At 45.3% G+C, this 8318-nt stretch overlaps 1 pseudogene; it reads left to right on the top strand.

Moving 5' to 3' along the window:
- Positions 1-2105: 2105 nt before the first annotated feature.
- On the top strand, positions 2106-2940 carry LOC144591290 (uncharacterized; annotated as a pseudogene).
- The last annotated feature ends 5378 nt before the right edge of the window (positions 2941-8318 follow it).

An 8318-nucleotide genomic window follows, 5' to 3' on the forward strand; every position in this document is an offset into this window, starting at 1 on the left:
AATATTCGACCTTGGAAAGGACATGAGTACCTGAGATGAGAGGCTCAAAGTTTAAAGGAGGTACGTGGGGAAGTTTTTTTGGAGAGAGTGGTGGGTGCCTGTAGGCATTGCCATCGATTCTGGTGGCCAGATCTGTAAGTATGGCGTGCAAGAGGCTTTAGATAGGCACATTGATATACATGGGCAATTCATCATTACATTGCTGCAGGAAACAGAGAATGCATGTCGACTAAGAAATGGAAGTTCGTATTTATAATTTGTATTTTTTTCTTTAATTTAATAATAACATATCTAGTTGATAGAATATCCGACGGTGTTGGCAGTTGTTACGCAATTCCAGAATTGGCAGTTGTAAAGGCGACCTGGCCAACATTGTTTGTTTTAATCACCAAATACTAATCCCAATTGATTTGCCTTGATTAGTCGTCACATGATTTCTCTGGAGAATCAGCTGCTAACTTTAAAAGCAAACGACCTATCAGACCACTGACAGGAAGCGTCGATTATCTCTAGGCATGAAACCCCCGGTTCTCAACCAGGTAGAAAACATTTTCTACCCTATCCTTCTCGTTATTGGTGTTCCCGGTAAGCCGCTTATTTTTCTCTGCCGATGTTTCGCTGTCTAGACTTTACTGTTAAAAATACGTATGCTCTTATTTATTGCTTGATTAAATAATCCAACTATTCACACCGAAGATCTAAACGACTCAATCGAATCCATTGTCAATGGATGCAGTGCCATTTAGACATGTACGTGGATAGGTAGGGATCGGAGCGAAGTGGCGAATTTCGAACGCGGCAAATTCGGTCCATCAAGACAGTGTCGCGGGCAGTTGCAATCTGATTCACCGGCTGATTTTCTTTAGACATGCTTTACCCAATTTTCCAAAAGCTTATGCCAGAAGCCGATTCCCTAGCAACAACGCATATTGACATGTAATGGACAAGTTATCGACCAGCCAGCAGTATTTCGCTGGTAGAAGAACACTGGAGTACCGGGCATAGGTCGTACAGGTTCCGCATCACAGCGCCAAAGACCGCGTTTGATCCTGACCTCGGGCGTTTCATGGGTGGAATTGATACATTCTCCTTGGGCCAACGTTGACTCATTGGTCAATTCTAGTTTCTTCCGCATCCCAATGATCGGGGAGCTCTAGATTTTCCCGTAAAGCGTGATACTTTGTGGCGAACTGGATTCTGTAATTTGCTTCTAGTCAGCTGGGAGTGGATGCAATTGCTGGATCAAGTAAAACCTGTTTGAGCGACAGGCCGCGGCGCGCCGGGTGACTGTTACCACACTGGCTCAATCAACCAGTCACGGAGGCATACCAACGTGAATATAGGAGGCTGTGCAAACTCCACACAAACAACTCCAGTGACCAGTATTCAACCTGGGTCGCTGCAGCTGTCAGGAAGCAGCGCCACTACTGTACATTTGCCTTGAGGGGAACAGCTGATAAAAATCTAACGCTTTGTAACGTAAATGGGGTAGAAAGTGAATCTGGAATTTGTTATTTGAATGCTATATTTGCGTTCACACGGGCATCGCGAAATGAATCTGTGATTGATACCGAGGAATATAAGCCTGGCCATTCCTCTTACCGTAGAGATGTGTGCAAAACATCTCGATGCACCACACATCTATATTCAATATATGTGAAATGGGCGATCATCAAAGGCACCACGGTTTAATGTTGACCCAGCGGTCCGCCGAGAGGTGTAAAGTTTAAACATAAGGTATGGTACCGGGCTGCGATAAGTAAATTACCCGATATTCCTGACACTTCACATTCCTCTGTAGTCAAGCAAATGGAATCACATGTCATTTGAATCGACTACACCCATCAGACTTCTAAAAAATCGTCCTTCAGTAAGATGTGAGTTTGGAAGTCCAGTTATGTTATTCGACGCAGGATTTTGTTCATTATTAGTTTGCGAAGTGCATCGATAGGATTTACTTTACGGAACAAAAAGTGAAGTTCTCTTGGAACAATGAATGTTAGTGAATTTAATTTTGTGTGTCTACAGCTAACGTGTTGGCAATCGTCATCTTCTCCCGGAGAAAGTGTGGTCTCTCCAAATGTATCACCCTCTATCTGATATCCATGGCCGTAGCTGATTTAATTGTACTGATATTCGAGGTAATTCTCTCTGAAATTTCTGATGGCTATTTTCCATTTTCATTCCTCAACTTATCTCACATTTGTAAGCTACGCATTTTCTTTAATTGTGTTTCCATTGATTGGTCTGTCTGGTTAACCGTGACTTTCACTTTCGATCGATTTGTCACTATTTGTAACCAGAATTTACGAGCAAAATATTGCACTGAGAAAACTGCGGCTGTGGTGATAGGAGTGACGTGTTCCTTAAGTATTATTCAAAATATTCCAGTGTATCTTTTCCTCATACCTCTATACAATATTGACAACGTGGCGTGGTACTGTTGGATAACATCAGACGTCTACACCACACCAATATGGGTAGCACTTTCGATGATCGAAACGATTTTAACCCCAGTTGTACCAATGTTACTGATTATTCTCCTCAACGCGCTGACAATCAAGCACATTATACACGCCAATAGAGTGAGGAGCGGTCTCCGACGGAACAAAAAGGCCGAGAGCGGCGCAGATCAAGAGGTGGAGAACCGAAGGAAGTCCATCGTTCTATTGTTGGCCATATCCGGTTAACTTTGTACTACTTTGGATGGTGACCTTCGTGTGTTTCATGAGTGTATATTTCTTAGACGTTCATCTTTTAGGTTCAGATAACAACGACCCATTTACAATTGCAGAACAGTCCGGATATATGCTGAGAGCTCTGAGTGCTTGCACCAACACGTTTATTTATGGGGTGTCCCAGAACAAATTCAGGGAAGAATTAAAACATGTGATTAAAAGCCCATTCGTTTTCTTTTGCAATTCAATAAAGTCTATTTAATATCACGGTGAAACAGCAAGTTCTTTACAAAATTACGTTTACTTCTACATTGTGTTATTGCATTTTCTTTTCTGAGGTGCGGTTGGAAACAAGCAGTCAATGCCGACCGTCAGAGTATTCCTTCAATCACTTTCCCCAACGCACGCCCATTCAATGTACGGCGGACAGGTCGGTGGGCTCCAATACCAACGATGAGACTCGATCGGTGAGACCGACATCGGGCAGAGCATAGTAATTGGTGACTCCATTGTCCGAGGTGCGGACAGGAGATTCTGTGGTGGCAGGCGAGACTCAAGGATGGTCTGATGCCTCGCTGATGCCAGGGTTCAAGATGTCACGGACCGACTTCAGGACATCCTCGAGAGGGAAGGTGAACAGCCAGAAGTAGTTGTGCACGTGTCCACCAACGACGTCGGTAGGAAGAGGAAGGAGGGTTTGCAACGTGAGTTTATAGAGTTAGGAAGAAGAGTGAAAAGCAGGACGTGCTGGTGAAGGCTGGTGAAGGCTGGAACAGGGAGATAGGGGATAATCGCAGGGATTTTGATTTATAGACCATTGCGATGTCTTCCGGGGTAGGGGTGACCAGTACAAGAGGGACAGGTTACACCTTAACTGGAGGGGGACCAACGTTCTGGCAGGCAGGTGTGCTCGTACTACACGTTTGGGTTTAAACTAAATAGTGCGGGGGGGGGGGAGGGGTTGACAAACTGGGAATATAAAGATGGAGTTAAACGGGAAGTGATTACAGGAAAAGTTGCAAAAGACTCCCGAATTAATGGTAAGGAAAGTTCGAGAAGGGATAAGAAAGTAAGGTCAGGGCCAGTAGTGACCGGTATGAGATGGGAGGTGAATACCGAAGTTAACGTTTTGTGTTTGAATGTGCGAGGTATAAAAAATAAAGAGGATGATCTTGAGACTCAGTTAGATATTGGCAAGTATGATGTTGTGGGAATCACTGAGACATGGCTACAAGAGGACCAGGGCTGGGAGCTGAATATTCAGGGGTACACAACGTACAGAAAAAACAGGCAGGTGGGGAGAGGGGGTGGGGGTCCCTCTGTTGGTAAGGAATGATATTCAGTCCCTAGCAAGGGACATAGAATCAGGAGATGTAGAATCAGTATGGACAGAACTGAGGAATTGTAATGGAAAAAGACCATAATGGGCGTTATCTAGTGGCCCCCAAACAATAGTCTGGATATTGGGTGTAAGTTTAATCAAGAATTAAAATTGGCATGTCGCAAAGCTAATGGTACAGTGGCTATGGGAGATTCCAACATGCAGGTAGACTGGGAAAATCAGCTTGGTAATGAAGCTCAAGTAAGGGATTTTGTGGAGTGCCTGCGAGATGGATTCTTAGAGCAGCTTAGACAATAGCCAAGAGACAATAGGTGCAGGAGTAGGCCACGACTGATCTTTCACAATCAGTTCCAGCCTTCTCCCCATACCACCTGACTCCGCTATCTTTACGAGCTCTATCTAGCTCTCTCTCTCTTGAAAGCATCCAGATAATTGGCCTCCACTGCCTTCTGAGACAGAGAGATCCACAGATTACAACACTCTGACTGAAAATGTTTTTCCTCATCTCCGTTCTAAATGGCCTACCACTTATTCTTAAATTGTGGTCCCTGTTTCTGGACTCCCCCAAAATTGGGAACATGTTTCCTGCCTCAAACGTGTCCAATCCCTTAATAAACTTATGTTTGAATAAGATCCCCTCTCATACGTCTAAATTCCAGTGTATACAAGCATAGTCGCTCCAGTCTTTCACCATACGAACGTCCCGCCATTCCGGTAATTAACGTTGTGATCCTGCGCTGCACGCCCTCAATAGCAAAAATAGCCTTCCTCAAATTTCGAGACCAGAACTGCGCACAGTACTCCAGGTGCGGTCTCGCTAGGGCCCTGCACAAATGCAGAAGGACCTCTTTGCTCCTATACTCAACTCCTCTTGTCATGAAGGCCAACATTCCATTGGCTTTCTTCACTGCCTGCTGCATGCTTCCATTCAGTGAGTGATGCACTGAGACACCCAGATCTCGTTGTCCGTCCCCTTTTCCTAACTTGACACCATTCAGATAATAATCTGCCTTCCTATTCTTATTCCTATATTCCTATTCTTACCACCAAAGTGGATAACCTCACACGTATCCACATTAAACTGCATCTGCCATGCATCCGCCCACTCACACAACCTTTCCAAGTCACCCTGCAACCTCATAGCATCTTCCTCACAGTTCACACTGCCACCCAGCTTTGTGTCATCTGCAAATTTGGTAATATTACTTTGAATCCCTTCATCCAAGTCATTAATGTATATTGTAAAAGCTGCAGTCCCAGTACCGAGCCTTGCGGTACCCCACTAGTTACTGCCTGCCATTCTGAAAGGGACCCATTTATCCCCACGCTTTGCTTTTTGTCTGCCAACCAATTTTCTATCCATGTCAGTACTCTACCCCCAATACAACGTGCTATAATTTGTCCTACTAACCTCCAATGTGGGACCTTGTCGAAGGCTTTTTGAAAGTCAAGGTACACTACATCCACCGGCTCTCCCCTGTCCATTTTCCTAGTTACATACTCCAAAAATTCCAGAAGATTAGTAAATCCATGCTGACTCGAAACGACCCTGTTACTGCTATCCAAATGCTCCGCAATTTCGTTTTTTATAATTCAATCCAACATCTTCCCCACCTCCGATGTATAACTGGTCTATAATTTCGTGTTTTCTCTCTCTCTCCTTTCTTAAAAAGTGGGATAACATTAGCTACCCTCCAATCCACAGGAACTGAACCTGAATCTATAGAACGTAGGAAAAAGATCACCAATGCGTCCATGATTTTTAGAGCCACCTCCTTAACTAACCTGGGATGCAGACCATCAGGCCCTGGGGATTTATCAGCCTTCAGTCCAATCAATCTACCTAACACCATTTCTTGCCTAACTATTTTTTCCTCTTCACGCACCTAAAGAAACTATTACTATCCTCCTTTATATTATTGGGTAGCTTACCTTCGTACCACATCTTTTCTCCCCGTATTGCCTTTTAAGTTATCTTCTGTTGCTCTTTAAACGAGTCCCAATCCTCTGGCTTCCCGCTCTTCTTTTCTTTACTATGTTATACCTCTTCTCTTTTATTATTATGCTGTCCTTGACTTCCCTTGTCAGCCATGGGTGCCTCTTACTCCCCTCAGAATATTTCCTCCTCTTTGGGATGAATTGATCCTGCACCTTCTGCATTATTCCCAGGAATACCTGCTGTTCCACCGTCTTCCCTGCTCGGGTCTCTTTCCAGTCAAATATGGCCATCTCCTCCCTCATGGCTCTATAAACCCCTTTGCTATACTGTAATACTGACACTTCCGATTTTCCCTTCTCCCTCTCAATTTGTAGATTAAAACGTATCATATTATGATCACTGCCTCCTAATGGCTCTTTTACCTCGAGTTCCCTTATCAAATCAGGTTCATCACACAACACTAAATCCAGAATCCAGAATCAACACTAAATCCGGAATCAACACTAAATCCAGTACAAGCTATTCTAAGAATCCATCTCGGAGGCCCTCCACAAACTCCCTTTCCTGGGGTCCTGTACCAACCTGATTTTCCCAGTCTACCTGCATGCTGAAATCTCCCATAACCACCGTAGCATTACATTTGCGACATGCCAATTTTAATTCTTGATTCAACTTGCACCATGTCTCTGGAATTTTCACAACATCATACTTGCCAATGTCCAACTGAGCCGCAAGCTCATCCACTTTATTTTTGATACGTCGTGCATTCAAATACAACACTTGGACTTCGGTATTCACCTCCCCTCTCACAGCGGTGACCATTGGCCCTGACCTTACTCTCTTATCCCATCTTGAACTTTCCTTCCCATTTATTCGAGCCTCTTTTGCAATTTTTCCTGTATTCGCTTCCCCTTTAACTCCATCTTTAATCTTATAATTTGTCAACCCCTCCCCCCACCACTTAGTTTAAAGACACACGTGTAGCACTAGCAAACCTGCCTGCCAGAGCGTTGATCACCCTGCTGTTATGGAGTAACCCGTCCCTTTTGTACAGGTCACCTCTACCCCAGAAGAGATCCCAGTGGTCTAGAAATCTAAATCCCTGCTCCCTGCACCAGCCCCACAGCCGTGCATTCATATCCCCTATCTCCCTGTTCCTGCCCTCACTAGAACCAGGTACAGGAAGCAATCCAGAGATAACCCCCCGCGAAGTCCTTCTTCCTAACTCTTTAAACTCACGTTGCCGTACCTCCTTCCTCTTCCTCCGACGTCGTTTGTGCCCACTACGTCCGGCTGATCGCCTTCACTCACTAGGATGTTCTGAAGCTGGTCCGTGACATCTTGAACCCTGGCCCAGCGAGGCAACATACCACCCTCAAGTCCCGCCTGCCGCCACAGAATATACTGTCCGCACCTCGGACAATAGAGTCACAAACTACTATGGCTCTGCCCGACGTTAGTCTCCTCGGTCGAGTACCCTTGCCAGGATTGGAACCACCGACCTGTCCACCGCTCGGACTGGAAGCGTCTTCTGCCCCGACAGCTCCCAAGAAGGCGTACCTGTTGGTATTAGGCACAGCCACCGGGGTCTCCTGTAGTCCATGTTTACTCCCCTTTGTCACGGTCTCCCACCTTCGCTTGACCTGGATCCTTGGCGTGACAACCTCACAGTGGGTCATGTCCAGGAAACTCTCGTATTCCCGGATGGCCCTGGGGTCATCCAGCTGCTTCTCCACCTGACATCAGTGGTGGGAAAGGTGCTGGAGTCAATTATAAACGAAGAAATTGCGGAACTTTTGATGGCTGCAACAGGATCGTTCGGAGTCAGCATGGATTTACGAAGGGGAAACCATTGACTTATCTTCTGTAATTTTTTGAGCATGTAACTAGAAAAATGGACAAGGGAGATCCAGTGGATGTATTGTGCTAGGACTTTCAGAAAGTCTTTGATAAGATCCCACAGGGGAGATTAGTGGGCCAAATTAGAGCACATGGTATTGGGGGTAGGGGACTGACATGGTTAGAAAATTGGTTGGCAGACAGGAAACAAAGAGTACTGATTTACGGTCCCTTTCAGAAAGGCAGGCTGTGACGAGGTAGGCCCAGCACGGCTCGGTGCTGGGACCGCAGCTATTGAAAATTGGTTGACAGACAGAAAGCAAAGAGTGGGGATAAATGGGTCCCTTTCAGATTGGCAGGCAGTAACTCGTGGGGTACCGCAAGGCTCGGTGCTGGGACCGCATCTATTTACAATATACATTAATGACTTGGATGAAGGGATTAAAAGTACCATTAGCAAATTTGCCGATGACACAAAGCTGGGTGGCAGTGTGAACTGTGAGCAGGATGCTATGAGGAT

This window comes from Rhinoraja longicauda, unplaced genomic scaffold, assembly GCF_053455715.1.
Source record: "Rhinoraja longicauda isolate Sanriku21f unplaced genomic scaffold, sRhiLon1.1 Scf000818, whole genome shotgun sequence".
NCBI lineage: Eukaryota > Metazoa > Chordata > Chondrichthyes > Rajiformes > Arhynchobatidae > Rhinoraja > Rhinoraja longicauda.